General features: G+C 38.0%; 3 long non-coding RNA genes across 3 annotated transcripts; 1 reads left to right on the top strand and 2 right to left on the bottom strand.

Annotated features, from left to right (window-relative positions):
* Nucleotides 1–222: 222 nt before the first annotated feature.
* Nucleotides 223–733, bottom strand: LOC129764677 (uncharacterized). Its single transcript, XR_008741194.1, has 2 exons — nt 611–733; nt 223–542 (listed from the first exon to the last, which is right to left on the bottom strand). It is a non-coding gene; the product is annotated as an uncharacterized LOC129764677 (long non-coding RNA).
* A 7,346-nt stretch (nt 734–8,079) lies between these two features.
* On the bottom strand, nt 8,080–8,708 carry LOC129771082 (uncharacterized). The gene is made up of 2 exons (XR_008742275.1): nt 8,397–8,708; nt 8,080–8,340 (listed from the first exon to the last, which is right to left on the bottom strand). It is a non-coding gene; the product is annotated as an uncharacterized LOC129771082 (long non-coding RNA).
* Nucleotides 8,709–8,730: 22 nt separating this feature from the next.
* On the top strand, nt 8,731–9,992 carry LOC129771084 (uncharacterized). Its single transcript, XR_008742276.1, has 3 exons — nt 8,731–9,241; nt 9,302–9,337; nt 9,854–9,992. It is a non-coding gene; the product is annotated as an uncharacterized LOC129771084 (long non-coding RNA).
* The last annotated feature ends 9,592 nt before the right edge of the window (nt 9,993–19,584 follow it).

The raw sequence follows: 19,584 nt of genomic DNA, 5'->3' as shown, positions 1-19,584 counted from the left end.
GTTATTTTAATAAAATAGAAAAACACAGTTGGCGCTTACGTCAGTCATGCATATTTGGGCGACTAAGAGCCCGACAGCTCAAAAACTCAATTGCTCAAGAAGCCAGGAGCCCAATATTCCATGAGACATGAGGAAGAGCAAAGGCTGGGGTTTGTGATTAGTGAATACAACACATATCTTTCCTATTGTTCTTTTGGAGAAGAAAAAGTTAAAAAAAAGAAATGTGTTCGTTATATGTTTATATGTCCTTTTTCATATTGATATTTATTTACAACAAAAAAATATATTACTTCTCGTAACATAAAACAGCGAAGGTAACTAATTTTCAGTTTAAAAGTGAAATGTGATCATTTACTCAACATTTTATCCATGAGGTCATTTGCTCTTTCCAAATTATTCAGGAAATGGCCGAAATCAAAGTCATAATTAAAATCAGCTGCAAACCCTTGACGAGCTACGCGTTTGCTGGTTGTTCCATCATTTTCTGGTTTAGATAACTGGAGTAGCAGTATTTTTTTGCTTCCTTTCGATCCGCCATCGATCTGGAATAAAGTGAAGACATTATTAGTTGAGTGACGGACACAATTTCGGTATATTTTGTATTTTGTACCGACAGCTCGTCCTTCAATGGTATAGACACTGTTTGTGTAAGGATGAGAATGAAACCGAATAATGTTAGCCACTGCTTCATGCTGGACGCGTTCTGTTGCTCTCGTGAATGCTCGAATTTTGGCATCAGATGTGGATTTATATATCCCCCGACGGTTGACCATTAGTCACAATAAGATGCATTTTAGTAGAACCATGTTGTATCCAGAAATTCCATTTTGTTCAAAGCAAAGACCGCCGATTCAACCTTTGAAGTGACCGTGTCGAACTACGCATAAAATTCGTTTGGTATAGAGTTCATACGTGATGTCAGCCGTAGTCTTGAGTTGAATTATCCGATGAACGTAACGCTTTTGAACCCAGTTTTTACTATCGCTGCAATTCATTTCAAATACGTCATGCTTAAAATATCAAAGTGGACACAATGAAGTCTTTGATTGGTGATTTTTGTAAATGTTTAAAAAGAAAGTTTAAAATTGCAACGAATGTTAACCCTCTACCGCCCAAGTTTTTTATTCATCTAAAAAAACCTACTCCACTTTCATCTCGAATTTCCGACTTTCAACATAAAATACTCCTAACAGAAAGCTGCCAGCATAAAAACAATGTGAATGTGTGATAGACGAAAATATTATAAAGACGTTCTAGTATGGGTGAACATTGAAAATAATGTCTGAATAATTTGAAAAGAGAATCCGCGAAGCCCGTCTAAAGGCGGGCTTGGGCTGTAGAGGGTTAAATATTTAGCAGTCCGGAATCAAAAAAGGGGTCCTAGAGCAGATTGGGAGGATCATTTTGGTTAACCAAGATAAAGTTCGTTTGCTTTTTTGGTAGGAAAAAAACCAAAAACACTAACTTTAATCAATTTCAATTCTGTAATATTACTTCATTTCGTATAGAGGAGAAGTTTAAACATGCATACCTTAAAGCAAAAAGGTTCGATACTAATAAAAGTAGAGTGAATGGTTAATAATAGTTAAGTTTCACTCTAAAAGATTCTCGATAAGCTACCTAATAACCAAATACTAGAGTTATCAATTTTTATTAATAGGTTGGGGAAAAAGTTACCCATTATTTTTTCGTTGGCTGACTTTAGTGATCAATATCTCGCGCAATATCGATCATACAATTTCAAGTTTAGGCTCGTTAAAAAGGTGGAATTTCACAAAAAAAAATTTATTTTTATTTTTTGTTTGTTACATTCAGTTACAGGCTGTTAACAATGGAGGTCAACAAAGAGAAAATTTGGTACATTTTACGGTACAAATGCGAAAATGCAAGCCAGGCCGCTGAAATTGTGATTGATGTTTACGGTGCCGATACTGCAGCAGTAAAATACTTGCAATTTAATTTATTTTAAATTTTTTAAATTTAAAAAAAATTGCTATACAGTTATTATGATCTCTACTGTCAACAAATTGACCGTTTGAAGCTAGCGATTGACCAGAAACGTTCAGAACTGGCCAACAGAAGAGGTGGTGTGTTCTATCAGGACAACGCAAGGCCACACAATTCCGAGAGCTTAATTGGGATGTTTTAATCCATCCTCCATATAGTCACCAAACGATTACCACCTTTTTCTCGCATTGCAAAATTTTCAGAATGATAAGAAATTGGGATCAAGAGAAGATTGTAAAAATCTATTGCTATGGTTTTTCGCTAATAAGGAGCAAGACCTCTATGATAGAGCCATTATGAAGCTACCTTCAGAAATTGGACAATCCGAAGCATATTAAAAATAGTTTTGAATTTCACCCAAAAATAATGGATTACTCTCTCCCCAATCTATCTGCAAATTCTTCTGCATGTGGAATGAAACGGACATATCTAACAGCTTTGGTTTGGGGGGTCTTCGTAGCCACTTGGTTACGCGTTCGCTTACTAAGCGATCGATCGTGAGTTCAAACCCAGGACCCTCAATTGACCATTTTTTTGTTGTTATAGAAAAACTACGTCCACGCAACACAATCATCAGCGATGGAGATCGATCCAAAGTCGAAATAAGATCGATTCATCTATACAACTGCTCTGCTCTGCGAGAAACATCGGGCTGCTGTTCTTATTAATAAACCAACAATGATCAATATCAACTGTCTTCGCTGTCCGGTCTGCCGAACAATGGAAGAACAGAAAAAATACCCTTACGTCTAAATGGTTACCACTATGTAATTTACCATAATGTAATAGAACAGAAAACCTAACGCCTGAAAACGGCTACTACTACTGCGTAATTTACAACTTATAGAAACATAAACGTATGTACAGGGTTTTCCATTTCGGACTTACGAAAGTATACAGCCCTGCGCTGACAACCGTTTGACATAGCTGTCAACCAAAGCGTCATATCGTTAGTTGAATGTCTGCCATTTTACAATATGGATCGTTTTAACATCGCACAACGTGTTAATTTTGTTAAATTATACTATAAAAATGATGAAAACCCGGCAAATGTTTTTCGAGCATTACGGACGGATTTTGGTCGTCATGGACGGCCTACAGAGCACACAATCGCTAATGTAGTGCGTAAATTCGAACAAACTGGATCCGTAGCGGATATTGTGAAACCTGTGCATCATCGTAATGTGCGTTCGGCTGAAAATATTGCTGCTGTTGCTGCCAGTGTGGAGGATGACCCGAATGTTTCGATTCCACGGCGTGCTCAGCAATTGGGCTTGTCAAACACATCATTGTGGCGAATTTTGCATTTGGACTTGCACCTACATCCATATAAAGTCCAACTGGTACAAAAATTAGAGCGTGGTGACCATGGAATGCGTTGGGCATACGTCTATTGGGTGAACGAACAACAGCAGCAAAATGCAGAATTTTCGCATCAAATTTTCATCAGCGATGAGACACATTTCGAGCTCGGTGGCTATGTGAACACCCAAAATTTCCGTATATGGGGCTCAGAAAATCCACACGTGATTGTTGAGAGGCCATTGCATCCGCCAAAAGTCACTGTTTGGTGCGCATTATGGTCTGGTGGAGTCATCGGGCCGTATTTCTTTGAAAATGTTAACCGATTTTTTTTGCCACAAATTGAAGATATGGATACGGATGACATGTAGTTTCAGTATATCGCATTTCTGCGTAATTTGTAGAAAGCCCAGCTATATTCAGATAAATTATTGCTAACTTATCCACACTTTTTTTTTTGACTTGCTATTTGGTTTGAAAAATGACGCTTTTTTTCTTCTCCAGCAGTCTCCGATAGACAGGACACTGGGTGCTGTAAGTTGGATGATTTTCATCCAAATTCAACTTCTGTTCATTATTAACTTTGAAACAATTTATGCATTTCAATTTAGTTGATGAGCACTCAGATGTTTTATGTTTCTCATTACACCTTGAACATGTTTGTTCTTTCTTGCAATCTGTGCTCTTATGGCCAAATTCTCCACATTTAACACAGCGTAAAACATTCACATTTATCCCACCCGACACTTACTTTACTAGCAGTCATCAGGTTTCTGTACCGTAAAAGCGGCTAACTTTGATAGTGCGGGTAACATTGATAGCGCATGATGACCTGCAAATAACTACCTATCACATTATTCTCGTTATATTTACTATAGCATATATGTTACCATTTCGTAAATGAGGTGATATTCTATGTATACAGCTATGATTTTGTGCTGTTTGCGTCGTTCATTTATCAAGAAAGTAAATAAACATTTTTACTGATTTTTGAGCTATCTTATAAGCCATTAAAACAATCACATATTTCTCATATAACTAACCCAGGGAGCTATAATCCAATATAAATTTTTAATGTTGGTGTACTGCTCTCAATATTTTCTCAAATATTCATTCATCTAAATGTCAATATGTGCGTTAAATTTGCATTTTTCTAAGAAACATCCAATATTTCATAAATCGGATCATGGTTTGTTCATTCAGGTTGCTCCACTGATAAGATCCAGACTACCTTCGACAGAATGAGCAAACTACCATACCCACGCATTGTTTGTAAACAAACCAACGAGTTCCTCCTGCGGTGCATATTCGTGATTTTTTAACAAAATTATTATTCGTTTTCTGATAACTGTAGTGCCGTCTAAACCGTCTAAAATGTCGCGAGAGAATGAGAAAAGAACCTATACAGACTACACACCCGAAAAGTTACAGGCAGCTGTAGCTGAAGTGCAGAAAAAAGGAGCATCTATATACGCGGCTTCATGGAGCTTCGGCATACCGTACGGTATGTTGTACCATAAGGTGCACGGACTACATGACAAGAAACCAGGTTCCCCTAACGTTCTAACCGATGCACAAGAAAAGGATCTTGCTGATACCGTTCGTGTGGCCGGAATCTGGGAATTCCCTCTGACTGCGGATTGCATTAAGAAGCTCGTCAAGCAATTCCTCGATCACAACAAGATGAACACCAAACTGAAGAACAATTCTCCCGAAAAAGATTGGGTTAACTCATTCCTAGAACGGCACAACTTAGTTTCGCGCTTGTCCCAGAACATCAAACGAAGTCGTGCCAAAGTTGATCCACGAACGATCAATGAATACTTTGACAATCTGGTGACAACCGTGGATGATGTTCCGTCAGAAAACATGATAAATTACGACGAAACCAACTTTAGCGATGATTCGGGATCGACAAAAGTCGTAGTGCAAAGAGGACAAAACACGTCGACAGGGTTATGAACCATTCCAAATCTTCATTTTCTGTGATGTTTGCGGGAGCAGGCAATGGAAAAGTGCTGCCACCATACGTTGTTTATGCAGCTCTCCACCTGTATCCAACGTGGACCGAGGGAGGACCAAAAGGTTGTAGATACAACCGCACAAAATCTGGTAATATGTGTAGAATTGGTAGAAATTCCTTTTTTCTAATTTTAATTCATTTCTAGGCTGGTTCGACTCTGTTGTGTTCGAGGACTGGTTCTCCACGGTAGCACTACCATACTTCAAGGGACTTCGCAACGACAAAAAATGTATCATCATCGGCGACAATGTTGCTTCACACCTGAGCTTCCGGGTTCTACAAAGTTGCATTGCCAACAACATCAGCTTCGTTCTGCTGCCGCCTAACTCTACACACCTATGCCAGCCCCTTGATGTAGTCTATTTTGACCGTTGAAAAAGGCATGGAGAGATACATTGAGCGACTGGAAGAAAAAGAACAAAGGGTGTGTTCCTAAACACATCTTTCCTCGACTTTTGAAGAAGGCTTTGGAGTAAATTCAGGCAAACAGCGCAAAGAATATGAAAGCTGGGTTTAAAGCATCTGGAATTCATCCATTGAACAAAAATGCAGTCCTCAAGAATCTTCCTAGCAGCGGAGATGAGTCTAATACTGGAGAAACTGCAGCTAACTCATCCTTCTCAGAACAGCTAGTGATTATGCTGAAAGAAGAGCGGTTCGGAAAAGCTGAGGAGCGAACAATTCCTCGCAAGCATCGATTGATTGATGTTCAGCCAGGTTCCAAGCATTTCAGCAGTTGATGGCAAAAATACTGAAAGCTGAAACTGCGCCCGAAGTCGAAGATGATGCCCATGCTAATGAAGTGCGCCACCCAAATGCTAAAGGCAAAGCAAAGACCAAATCTACCAGCAAAGTGCCGAAGCTTGCAACTCGTAACCGTCGTCCGTTGAAAGATCTAACGAACAGGAAGGAATAAGGAACCGTCTCTCTGCAACCTTGAACGGATTGAAAACCAAATAAATGTTTCATAGCCGAATCAGGCTGCCAAAGATATCAAGAAGCGTCGTGACAAATTAACAGGATCACGCAAAACCTGAATATGTTTGATTTAATTACTATACCTACCATAAATTCTTCAAGAAATACTCTTTTAAACTAAACGTTGAATTTGCTTTTTGTAAACTTCTTTTTGTTTTTAATTTGTTGAATAAAAATTAGAGCAATGCTCGTTTCTTTATATTTGGTGTTTTACTTGAACCATTTCCACCTCATCCTGAACTGCCCACGTGGAATGTAGACGTCTCCTTAGGAAAAGCCTGCCTACTTCTATACAAATTTTCGGTTAATGAGAGAGAAGGAAATTGGCAAATGTCTGTCAAAGAGTGGAGAAAACCTAAAATCACAAAATAAAACAAGTCCACGTGGATTACGGATGACCCCTTGGACTGTCAGAAATATTTGGGGCTGTTCATACTTTACGTAAAGGACCACATTCCACGTGGCCAGTCAAGTGGGAAAGAGGAGTTTGGAAATGTTCACAATTCATAAAAAGTGTTTTATGATATAATTAGAAGACTGTCGAAAAAAGGGAGAGGAATTCAAAGTCTTCTAACCACGTGGAATGTGGATGACCACCTTGGGATCACCCACGAAAAATATGTCCACATGGTTTATGAACAGCCCTTTTATGAAACTTTACCTCAATATAATCTATCGTATTAAAAATAGTGATTTTTTCTAATATTTTCCTTTATTATTTCAGCATTATCAAAGTTACCCGAAAACAGAAAACTGACCATTGATTACAAAACAAAATCAATAGCAAACTTGAAATAATACGGATGGGTTTTGTTGTTGTACATGCATTCTATAATATCCAGTACTTGTTTTAAAAATTTAAAAAGTGGGGAAAACCCGTTCAAGAGATGTACATTTAGATAATGATTAAAAAAACTATCAAAGATAGCCGCTTTCACGGTAAGTATCATGGTCAACTTCAATTATCGTGTTGTATTTATTGAAGTACAATAAAGCGTGGATTTTCATATTCAACAACGACCTTGACATCCTTGATTGAAATGTTTTCATCTTGACTCTTTAAGTAGTCAATGAAAACATCAGAGGAATATCGATCACTCGTCCCAATAATTTTCAATTTTGGTTTAAAATTTGGAATTTTTTTTTTTAATTTTGGAATAAAAGTACTAAACCCTTCTCCAAGATTGCTTTCAATTCCACTTTTCACATGCTCAATATTATCCCCTGCTACACCCTCAACAATAATCGAGTCATCTTTCCCGTGTACACGGGTAACGAGCTTCGTACCAGGGGGAGTACTGTTGTGGATTGAAGTCCGATTGAATGAAGAGGCAGATTTGTATCCATTATTCATCACGTCAATAAGATTAGCCATTTGCTAGAATAGTTCATCAGTCATGTTCGCTCTCAACGCTCGTCAATTCATTTTCTAGTCAATTCAAATCATGTGACGACGAATGCCGAAGTAGTCCTAGTCGAATCGAAGCTACTGGAAGGAGAGTGGATTTCCATTTTTCATCTTCGCAGATTTCGGGCCCTGGTTGGCATAACCGATCATCCTGGAATCCTTTGAATAGCAACAAAACGTCTTGGCTTTTCGTAGAAAGTTCGAACATGTAGGAACGATAAATTGCTTAAGATTCAATGGCAAGCCCGACAAATAACTACCAATGTCAGATCCAGAGAATCCAAGATAAAGAGTATAAGCTATCAAAATCCCTATTAGGGTGCACTGTTATATCGTGAACTTAAAAAAAAACAACACAAAAGACTGAAAATAGACGATGTTCATTTATTTGTCACAACTTGTTCCATTCTGATATCTGTATACAGCAAATAACATAGTCATATTTGGAACCCTATCCGAAAGCACCCCAATTGATTTTATTCAAATCGAAATTGTAACGAAACGCACCTGCGATCGAGTGGTCCGGTTCGCAACTGCACGCGCCGCTTTCTTTTTTCGATGGAGCAGCTACTTTTTTTGGAGGATGTGGTTGTGGTTCTGATGCATCCGAGGATTCGTCGCTCTAGAATCATTAAATATAATTGTCTGACTTAATACATTTCAAACCTCATTTCGTACCGAATATTCCTCCTGTAAAGGAATGCACACCGTTTGCGTGATTATGAGAGTGATACCGATTAAAAGGAGCAACTGTTTCATGATCACGCGTCTCCTCTACTAAATGTAGCTATTTTGACATTCGATGCAGCCTTTATTAGTCCCTCTGCCATCAATATTTGGTCGCAATTAAACCATTTGCTCCACGGTATTACACGGTGAGAATGTTTGTGCAGAAATTAAATCTTCAAAGAACGCCGATCCGACTAGTAAATGGTCTGAAATGACAAAGCACAACATCTAGTTCATAAAGAACGCTTCTCCTCATTTTCAGCTTCACTTTCCGACCGGTTATCATAAGGAACGAATACGATGGGAGACTATTCTAGGAAAAGAAAACATAAAAACGTGCATCAGTTTTTCGAGACAATATTCGACACTATTATGAAACATTGATCATTACATTTATAATTAACCTAAAAGGTCTTAAAGTTATAGACATAATAAGAGCTTATTTTAAACGTTTTCCAGAGTAACAACCAAGTTTAAGTTCAGTGCTAGAAAATGCATTCTACTCATGATTTTCTGCCATGTTTTGGCCGTGTTGGTTTCGTATCGATATTAATTTCGTGCGGTTCTGGATTTGTTTATAAATAAAACAAATTAAATTCATAACTACAACTAATGAGTTTAATTTGTTTTGTTTAAAAACGTATTCAGCACGGCCGGAACACGGTGAAAAATTAACTCGTCATAGAATTGTATATATACTCTAAAACTCCCCACGTTCGTAGTAGATGGTAAAGATGAAGCTAACATTCTTCGTACTTATAGTTTTGGTTTTGTCCTGGCAGATACTAGCCAAGGTAAGTCCCATGTGCGATACGAATGTCTTTTCAACAACTGAATGCGTTACTCAAATACAGACCATTGAGAAGCGTTCGATCGAAGCAGAGCCAATGGTAAGCTTAGAAAGATGACCGTAAATAAAACAATCATACTCATGGAATTAGCTTTCCGATCTTAGCATGCAACTCACACTAAAATACCTTATCATCACATAATTTTTCAAACCAACATTTTGGGTCAAACTCTTAGTATTGAAACATACTAGAGATGAGGATCTCACAGTATTAGTGAATCAATGGGGAACAAAAAATGGTGTACCGTTCTGCTAGATAACTTCTTGTGTAGGTTCGAGCTAAGAGTTCGATCGTTGGGGACGTCACTTTCGACAGCTGACCAGCCAGACCGTTGTGCATCTTTGAAAACTACCAGAACGAAATCAACGGAACCAAAATTGCGCGTGATTGTCTAGTACAGAATCAAGACTATAAACACTATTCATATCTACATCCGTCTGGCTTTCGTTTTTAGGCTTTAACGAGTCATGGAATTACGAAACTGTCTGGTCGAAATCACCCGACCAGAAATGAAATTACACACACCTCATTCAAGCAATTGTTCTCTCATTTCAGCCTTTGGAACAAAGAGGGGCCTTATGGTGGCCCAATAACGGTTAACGGTGGATAATGAGGATGTCAAAACATATTCACAATTAAAGATAAGGTGATGCTGACTTTGTTATTCGAATAAAAATATGTAGTAAACCTGAAATGGAACTCTTACTCAGATGCTTGACTTGATACGACCCTGCTATAAGAAAAGAAATGTAAAATTCTATCTTATCTCGACTGATGCATTGGGGAACGATCAAAATGTTGCCAACCAGAATAAGATTATGAAGATAGTTTCATTTCTAAAAAACTATGCGTGAGTTATATCGTTATAGATATATTTAAACAGTATTGAGCGGCTCCTTGCTCCATTTTAAAATAATTCAATGGCTTGCTTCGAAAAAGTCAATTTCATTTACAAAATCCAACTAGGGGGGAAAAAGTCAATCAGGCATGCTGCAACGCAAATCATGAATGTAACCGTTCAGTCTGTTTTGAGGCACTAAATATTTTTTTGTCTATTTGGGGATGATTTTTTTTTTATCCAGTACATTTATTTGTAAGGCTCAATCGCATAAGCTTTGCGGAGCCGCTTATTCAAGGTTTGTTTATACAAAATTTCAACTAATTTCTATGTTTAGTAGGATTCGACCGAATACTCGCGGTTTACTCGAGGTTAAAAGGGCAACATTTTTGTGGGACGAGTCAGGTTAGGGATATGGATATGAGGTATCGTTGTCTCAACCGAGAGTTGCCGCACGCACTGTAGCATTGTGCATAATGACTAGTGATAGCATCTGGTGTTCGACTATCTGTCGAGGGTGGGCGACGGTGAGATGGGGGGACAAGACAAACAAACTAATAACGAAAAAGAAAAATACAAAAGCATTAAATACTTATACTAGACCGTTTCACAAACATATAGATCAACTGCATATAACAGATGTCGCGAGTTCCCAACACGTCTCTAACAGAAACATAGGGTTGTCTTCCTTGGACCTCAAGGGCATTCAAAAGGTACTCTCTGGCTGCGTAATTATCCATACATTGCCAAACTGCGTGATCGATGTCATCGTAACCGTTTCCACACCGACAGACGTTGCTTTGAACAAGATTTATTCTGTGGAGATGCACATCTAGCGAGTAGTGGTTGGACATAAGTCTACTCATTACACGAATGAAGTCACGACTTACGTCCAAACCTTTGAACCACGCTCTCGAAGAAACCTTTGGAATAATTGAATATAACCACCGCCCAAGACTTCCAGTGTCCCAATCGGTTTGCCAACTCAAGAGGGAACTCTGACGCAGTAATTGGAAAAATTCATCGTATGAAATCTGTCTATCAAACAATTCGCCTTCCTGGGCACCCACCTTTGCGAGAGTGTCCGCCTTCTCATTGCCAGGAATTGAGCAATGAGAGGGGACCCAAACAAAGGTTAACTTATAAGATCTTTCGATCAGTGCACTCATCTGCTGTCTCACTTTTGTGAGGAAATAAGATAGGTGCCTACTAGTTTTCATCGACTGGAGAGCCTCAAGCGAACTGAGACTATCCGAGAAAATGAAGTAATGGTCTGCAGGCTTGTTGGAGATCATCCCCAATGCGAAGGCGATTGCTGCCAGCTCAGCAACATAAACGGAACAAGGTTCCTGCAGTTTGCGGAAGGCGCTCGAATTTTCATTGAAAACACCGAAGCCAGTGGATCCATTGAGGCGAGACCCATCAGTGAAGTATCTTTTCATGTAATTGACTTTTTGGTACTTTCGGTTAAAAATACGGGGAATGAAAGTTGGTCGAAGCTGATCTGAAATCCCAAGTATTGCTTGTTTCATCGACAGATCGTATTCAATTGAGGAACTGCTGATGGTGAAGTGAGCACGGTCTGGAGTAAACGATGGAAGACAAATATCCGACGAAATATAGTGGTAATAAATTCTCATAAACCGAGATTGTATATTTAGATGAAGAATTTTTTCAAAGTTTTCAATCACAAGTGTGTTCGTGACACCGCATTTCACCAGTATTCTGAGAGAAAGTTCCCAGAATCGGTTCTGTAGAGGAGTTACTCCTGCCAGAACCTCGAGACTCATGTTATGCGTTGAGTGCATACAGCCGAGAGCTATACGCAGACAATGATATTGAATTCGTTCCAATTTTAGAAGGTGACTTTTAGCTGCTGAGAGGAAGCAGAAAGAGTCATACTCCAGAATAGATAGAATAGTTGTTTTATAAAGCGTTATGAGATCTCCCGGATGAGCTCCCCACCACGTGGCGCAAATCGAGCGGAGAAAGTTGACTCTTTTTTGACATTTTTGCTTCAAATACGTAATGTGGGTATTCCAAGTGCATTTTGAATCAAACCAGACACCAAGATACTTGAAGGTCAATGATTGGGTAATGTTTCTGCCCAATAGCTTAAGTTGCAATTGGGCTGGGGACCGCTTTCGAGTAAACACTACCAGTTCTGTTTTCTGCGGCGAGAATTCTATCCCTAAGTTCCTTGCCCAAGAAGACAAGTTATCTAGGGAATTTTGCAATGGTCTTTGCAAGTTTTCGGTATGGGGACCGCTGACGGAAACCACACCATCATCTGCAAGTTGTCTTAGCGTGCATTGTTCTACCAAACAACTGTCAATATCTTTCACATAAAAATTATAAAGAAGGGGGCTCAGACATGAGCCTTGGGGTAGACCCATATAACTATTTCTGGAAGTTGTCAGCTGTCCGAGGGTGAAGTTCATTTGCTTTTCTGACAACAAATTGTACAAGAAGTTATTCAAAATTCCAGTAAGTCCACATCTGTTCAGATTGTCTGACAGAATTTCTATGGAAACTGAATCAAAAGCTCCCTTAATATCCAAGAATACTGAAGCCAGTTGCTCCTTGTGCGCAGAGGCCAGTTGAATATCTGTAGAAAGCAACGCTAGACAATCGTTTGTTCCGAAACCCAAATTGTGTACTTGATAGCAAATTATTTGTCTCGATCCATTGATCGAGTCTTCGAAGGATCATTTTTTCCAACAATAGCAATCGGACGGTATGAGTTATGGTCAGACGCTGGTTTGCCAGGCTTTTGAATTGCTATCACTTTGACCTGTCTCCAGTCGGGTGGCACAATATTGTTTTCTAGTAGGGTATTGAATAAGTCTAGCAAGCGTCTTTTCGCGATATCGGGAAGATTTTTTAGAAGAACGAATTTAATCATATCGCTTCCGGGTGAAGAGTTGTTCGATGAAAGAAGAGCCATGGAAAATTCCAGCATTGAGAATGGTCTGTCCAGGGGTCCACCGCTCGGAGACGTTTCTCGAAGAATATGTTGGGCTGGAACTGAGTCTGGACAGACCTTTTTAGCGAAATCGAATATCCATCGGTTGGAGTATTCATCACTCTCGTTGGTAGATGAGCGGTTACGCATGTTGCGAGCTACCCTCCACAAGGTGCGTATTGAGGTTTCACGAGAAAGACCTTCGATGAAATTGCGCCAGTAACCGCGTTTTTTTGCTTTAACTAATTGTTTCAGCTGTATTTCAAGCTTTGAATATTCCTCGAAGTTTGTGGATGTTCCATGTCTGCGAAAAGCTTTGAAAGCATCAGATTTTTTCAAATACAATTTTGTGCATTCATCGTCCCAGCCAGGAGTGGCTGGTTTTCTTTTAAACGGTGCACTTGGAACTTTTCTTTTTTGTGCTTCCAGTGAGCTTTTATACATCAAATCGACAAAGAATCGATATTCTTCCAATGGTGGAAGTATATCTATTGATTCGACACCGATTGTTACCGCCGTTGCAAATTTTTGCCAGTCGATGTTCCTTGTTAGATCAAATGGAACTCGAGATGGTTCAGTGGATTGCGGGCTACACTTGATTGATATATTGATTGGCAAGTGATCGCTACCATGGGGATCATTGATCACCTTCCACTGACAATCTAATGATAGCGAGTTTGAGCACAAAGATAGATCGAGTCGGCTTTCCCGAGCCGGAGGTTTTGCAATTCGTGTCACTTCACCAGTGTTCAAGATAGTCAAGTTGAAATCGTCACATAAATCGTAAAAAATAGCCGCCCTAGCGTCATCATAAAGATCGCCCCACCCAGTACCATGGGAGTTCATGTCACCCAAAATTAGAACTGGGGTTGAGAGAATCGAAATAAGATTCCAAAGTTGACTACGGCTAATGGAAGTATTCGGGGGAACGTATACTGAAGCTATGCAGAGTTCTTTATTCTTTGCAGTAATTTGACAAGCGACGATTTCGACGTCTGATAGAGCTGGGAGAGGAATTTTATAGAAAGAGTAGCACTTTTTGATCCCTAAAAGTACTCCTCCATAGGAATCATCTCTATCCAGGCGAATAATATTAAAATCGTGAAGTTGAGTTCTGTGTCAGAAGAAAGCCATGTTTCGGAAAGAGCGAATATATCACAATCATAATTTTGAAGTAAAAATTTGAACGAGTCTAGTTTAGGTACTAGACTACGGCAGTTCCATTGTAGCACATTGATCATATCTTCTACTACGTTAGATGAATTATCCATCGAAAGATATGATTGATGCAAGGATGGGTCATGAAGCAGTCAATTGCTTAAGATAAGACTTTAAAGATGGAAGCAAGGCAGAAATAAGGCTTCTGAGGGGGTCTTGAATTTTGAACGTGTTTAGTATGAAGTCCACAATGTCCGAAAAAGCTATCAATCCTCGATTAGACGCGAATTTTGTACGAGAAGATCGAGGAGCAGCGTTTTTATTTCTCTCTTCTCTGGGTAATGACGTAAAATCCTTGCTGCAACCAGGAACTGGCTGAGAAGGAGCCTTCGGATTCGTTTTTTTGCTACTATTACCCTTGGAATTAGACAATCTTCCGAGGGTCATTTTAGCTTTCTTACGGTGCACCATTGGTGAAGAGAGCTTTCTTTTTGATGATTCATCCTTTATTGAAGATTCTGGTGCAGCCGAAGTATGACCCTCATCAGAATCAGAATCCGATTCTTGAGATGACAAAACATAATTTTACCGACAAAAACCGGTTGACAAAACCGAAAATTGGTTTTCATTTTGAGCGGCTGATGCGGTCTTTAGCATTTCAGCATAAGTCCGCTTGGAGCGTCCAGCGATAGAACGCTTCACTTTATCGGAGTGCTGTTTGTACCTTGGGCACTCTTGTAGAGGGTGAGGTTGCGCAGACGGTGCGCAACCGCCTATGAAAACGAAAAAAAAACTCGCACGCACACACTCGCGCAAAAACTCAACTTAAAACTAACTTAGACTAAAAACTAACTTAAACTAAAAACTAGCTCAAATCAAAAATCTTCTTGAAAAAAAAACAATAATTTCGTAAAAAAAATTATATAAATAAATAAAAACTCAATAAAAAAAATTTAGTCTGATGAGTTCGAACAACTTGAACAACCCTATTCAGGGAGCTATACAACGCTGCACGCTACGGTATAAGCACAATAGCGAGACGGCAAAAACTATTCTATTGTACTTCTCTGTTTGATGTTTGGTGAAGATACAAATGTGACGCTCAATGGAACCAATTCACAGAACACCGGTCCAGCGTCGCTGGAGAGGTGCTGCTTCCTCGCTGTTCCGGATGCGTTGGCACTTAACTTGTCACCAATGGGCGAAAGAAAAAAAACAACAACCAAAAATCACAAAATCACAAAAAAAAACTTTCCAGCTTCGATATTGTAGCGGAGGACGGACAATGTGTGTCCGTCTCTTGCAAATAATCGACGAGGAATGATTATTTGGGGATGATATGAAGATAGTATGAACATTATACAAAGGGGGAGTGAGTGTCAAGGTAAGTAACAAACAAAATAATGAAATGTTGATGCCAAATGATGTCTTAAAATTGCATGAAACGTCGAAATTTACTGTTATCTCAAATTGTAAAAAATCGACTTTTCAGATAGAAAAACGACGAAGTGCCAAAAATTCAATTTTTCATTTGGGTGATTCAAAAAACTCAAACTTTGATGTCTGTGCGACACTAATAAATGAAGTCCGATTGAGCTGATATGGTATTTTTGCGTGGTAATCGACATTTTTGAGAAAGTCCCGTTTGAAAATTCGAAGGTCACTTTTTTCCATACATCCATGGGCACTCTAATATACAGGAAAACCTGTTTATATGCGATTGCTTTTTGTAGGATTTTTCATTTGTGTGACTGTTTAGGTGCGATTTTATTATTTGTGTGATTAGTGTGTGTGATTCAAGACCCAATGTCATAATAAAATCGCACAAAAAGAGTCGCACAAACGAGAAATCACCCAAAAAGGGATTGTAGTGATTGGTCACCAGCCAAAAAACCCGCATTTTTGTTATTTGCCCATTGGGTTACCCAGTCTTAAAATAGGGTGAAAAGAAGAAAGCGAAATTTGATTTTTTTTTTATTTTCAAACATTTTTAGCAGCAATTGAAAATTTGAAGGATTTGCAACTATGTGTGTGTCATTGGAGTATAGGGAAAGGGGAGAGGGTGCAACCCATGAAGGAAGGAAGACTGGATTCTCAATCAAAGCCTGGCAAATTCAGTTAGTATTTTTATAAAATTTTAGTTTCATTTAAACTAAATAAGATAAGTTGGTCGTGAAATATACTTTTGGGTGACATGAACAAGTTTTAACCGTATCAAAAAGAAAGAAAAAACTTTAAAAAGAGTTAAAAAACTTTATTGTCATGTATATTTGTTGAAAATATTTTTTATTTGGAATATTCCCTATAGGAACCAAATTATCAAAACGCTATAAAACACATCGTCGCAAGTCGTCACATCAATATTCTTCAGAATTTGTTAGTATCCACCTAAAACATGGAAAAAAACATGACCCGACAAGAGAGCTCCTGGAAGTAAAAAGATGCCGACCAACAAAGTTGAAACTATGATTTTTATTCTTATTTTCTTCTTTTTCTAATGTTTTACCTTATTTTTATCTATAAAGTCACTTGATCACAAGTTTTTCGGAAAGCCTAATCAATAACCTTTATAAGAATATAATATACTTATAACTTATAAGTATCTGTATCAAACATGTATTCCAAATAACGAGGAAACATGCAATTTACAAGTGATTGAAGAATTTTTAACACGGTCCGCGACGATCCATTTTGGTAAAATAAATCTTACGATTGAAAGCAGCAAACGTCCTCTAACATGCGAAATGAAAATAAATATAACCCGTTCAAGCAGTTTTAATCGTCAGTGAAGGTGAAGGTGGAAGTTAGCCACAAATGGCTGCCACAATGGCGCTCATTTCTTTCATTTTCCCTTACCCCTCGCCCGAAATCAATAATTTTGCGAAACAGTGTGAAGAAAATGATCGTTTGCACACACTTCCCACCAAGTAATGTTAACCAAAATCTTATCGATTACTTACCAAATATTAAATTTTCATCTGCCGTCGCAATGTATAGTGGAAAACGTCGTAAAACTCGAGCTAGTGCTCTGAAACTTAACTTTTCATTTTTCAATTTTCCGCTATGATTTTGTTTGTACTAGTGAAAACATCGTTACTTTTTCGACACTGATCATCTGACAACATAATCGAAACAGCTATAAAAACCATTCAATAAAATGTTATTCCTGAGTCATAACGTTTCATGTCATGAAAATTATTAAAATAAAATTGTGTTGATATCAATACAATTATTATTTTTACGTTTAACGGGTCTATAATGTAAGTTTTAGCAACTTTAACATTGGTTAAGAAAATTGTATTGCAAAACTCGGAACACTGCCACGGCTGCCTATGCTTCCAAAAATAGTAAACGGAAAAGAATTACATTCAATCAAAATAACTCGGCCAACGAAGAGAAGGGTTAAGGCTATCAACGAAGGAAAATATTAAGGAATTATCAACATCGAGTTACTGTGCGGAAAAACTTATACCAAAAGAGCCTAAATTTGCATGTGTTATAAATTTGCTCATGATACGCTCGTGTATAATCAGAATTTTACTTCATATGCAAATACACCTTTATATTTATATTTGCAATTTTTCATCGGAACACATTGCTCATACATTTAACTTCAGTATTGAATTGTTATTTTTTTCAAAATGTAAATGTATTCAATGAAGCGACACACAGTCTGATAGGTGAATTGATCTATTTACGTGTGCTTTGCTCTTCGTTCACAAACACTATTATCCCATTTTTACACGTGGTTTTACCTATACTACTACAATTGCTAGCTTCCACCTTCACCTGAAAGCTTCTGTTTTATACTTGTAAGGCGGTGGTGACACTGGATGTCTGCAAAGTGGTCGTACGAATTGTATGCAATAGTGAAAGTAAACAACCACATTGAGTTGTATTGGTGTAGTTACATTGCTTTCCACTTGCTTCGTTCGAATTCATCTGCTCCTATCGAACAAACTTTTTTGTCTCTCTTCGTACAATCAAATTTTCGTGCGTACTCCGATCCAAAGTAACCTTAGCCTAAGAGAACGAAAGAGGAAAGAAACGAAACAGAAGATTCAATGTTTCAGTATGCGTAGAGAATATTTCGTTTCCACTTCACCCCCATATACTGAGCCTGATTCTCGAATATACTTCACGGTGGAAACGAAATAAACGGCACGCCACTGAACTACGTTTTACGAGTTAGTGAAGTGTCGAAGATAATAATGAGTTTCCAGGCAGAATAAGCACTTTTCAAATAAAAAATCATTAATGAAAATTAACTTCTTCGTATCAAACTGGTATTTAATGTGAGAGGAAAACTTTGTTTTCTTCATATGATATAATAATCTCATAAAAATATTCATCTAAGGATAATTTGATATTATAATGATAAGTTCAGTGGGAAACTAATCTCGTATCCAGATATCGACACCGTACCGTTGTCATCGCGGATACGTTTCATTCCGTTTCCACCGTGAAGTGTATTCGAAGTGTATTCGAGAATCAGGCCCACTGAAATTAATCCACCGAAAATGACTGTAGTGAAAGTGAGAGGTGTAGTATGTATTGCATTCAGTCACATTTATTATCTTCGAAAATAACTAGCCCTGCTTATAAGTCATTCTCTTATTAGATCAAAAAAAAAGTTTTTTGAGAATTAGCATTTTTTCTAAAAAAAATGCATATTTTACAATTTTTTTATCTTTATTTCTCGATAACTCAGATATGACTTTCAACTCAGATATAGTACCTGCTACAGTCCTGAAATTTTTAACTTTTCTTGGTTGAAATATTTACATTCCATTGGAAATATAGAGAAACAGAAAGGTGACAGTCACTTCTCCGATTTTTTGTTCGCCTGAAATCCCATAGTGAGAACACGCGCAACATTTAAAACTTGATTGAATCCGAAATCGCAAAACCAGTGGTATCACGGGATTGGTTAAAGGCACCCAAAATGTTTTTTTATCAAACAACAGATAGTTAATTGTTATTTCCAAAAAAAAATATAAAAAAACTATTCCGTTACAGATTTGATTAATTTTCGTACTTTTACTTCAACCTCAGCTTTTGTTTTGCTAGTGCGGATATGGAAGTGTATCCAGAATTTTTACTATTGAAGTAGTAAAAATAACAAAATAACTAAAAAGTTATTTCAAAAATTTCGATGCATTCTGAAATAATATTCGAAGTTTTAAACAAGTGAATTGCATCAAATAATTTCGTAGTTCTTCGTCAAAAAAGCGGTCGCATCCTAGATACAACCCCTTACTTTTTTTTCCATGTCCAGAACATCACCCAAAATATGACAAACGGTTTCGCGAGAGATATTCAACT

Source organism: Toxorhynchites rutilus, chromosome 2, assembly GCF_029784135.1.
Source record: "Toxorhynchites rutilus septentrionalis strain SRP chromosome 2, ASM2978413v1, whole genome shotgun sequence".
In the NCBI taxonomy this organism is placed as follows: domain Eukaryota; kingdom Metazoa; phylum Arthropoda; class Insecta; order Diptera; family Culicidae; genus Toxorhynchites; species Toxorhynchites rutilus.
Note: the sequence above shows the minus strand (reverse complement) of the source record. Positions and strands in the feature narration are given on the sequence as shown.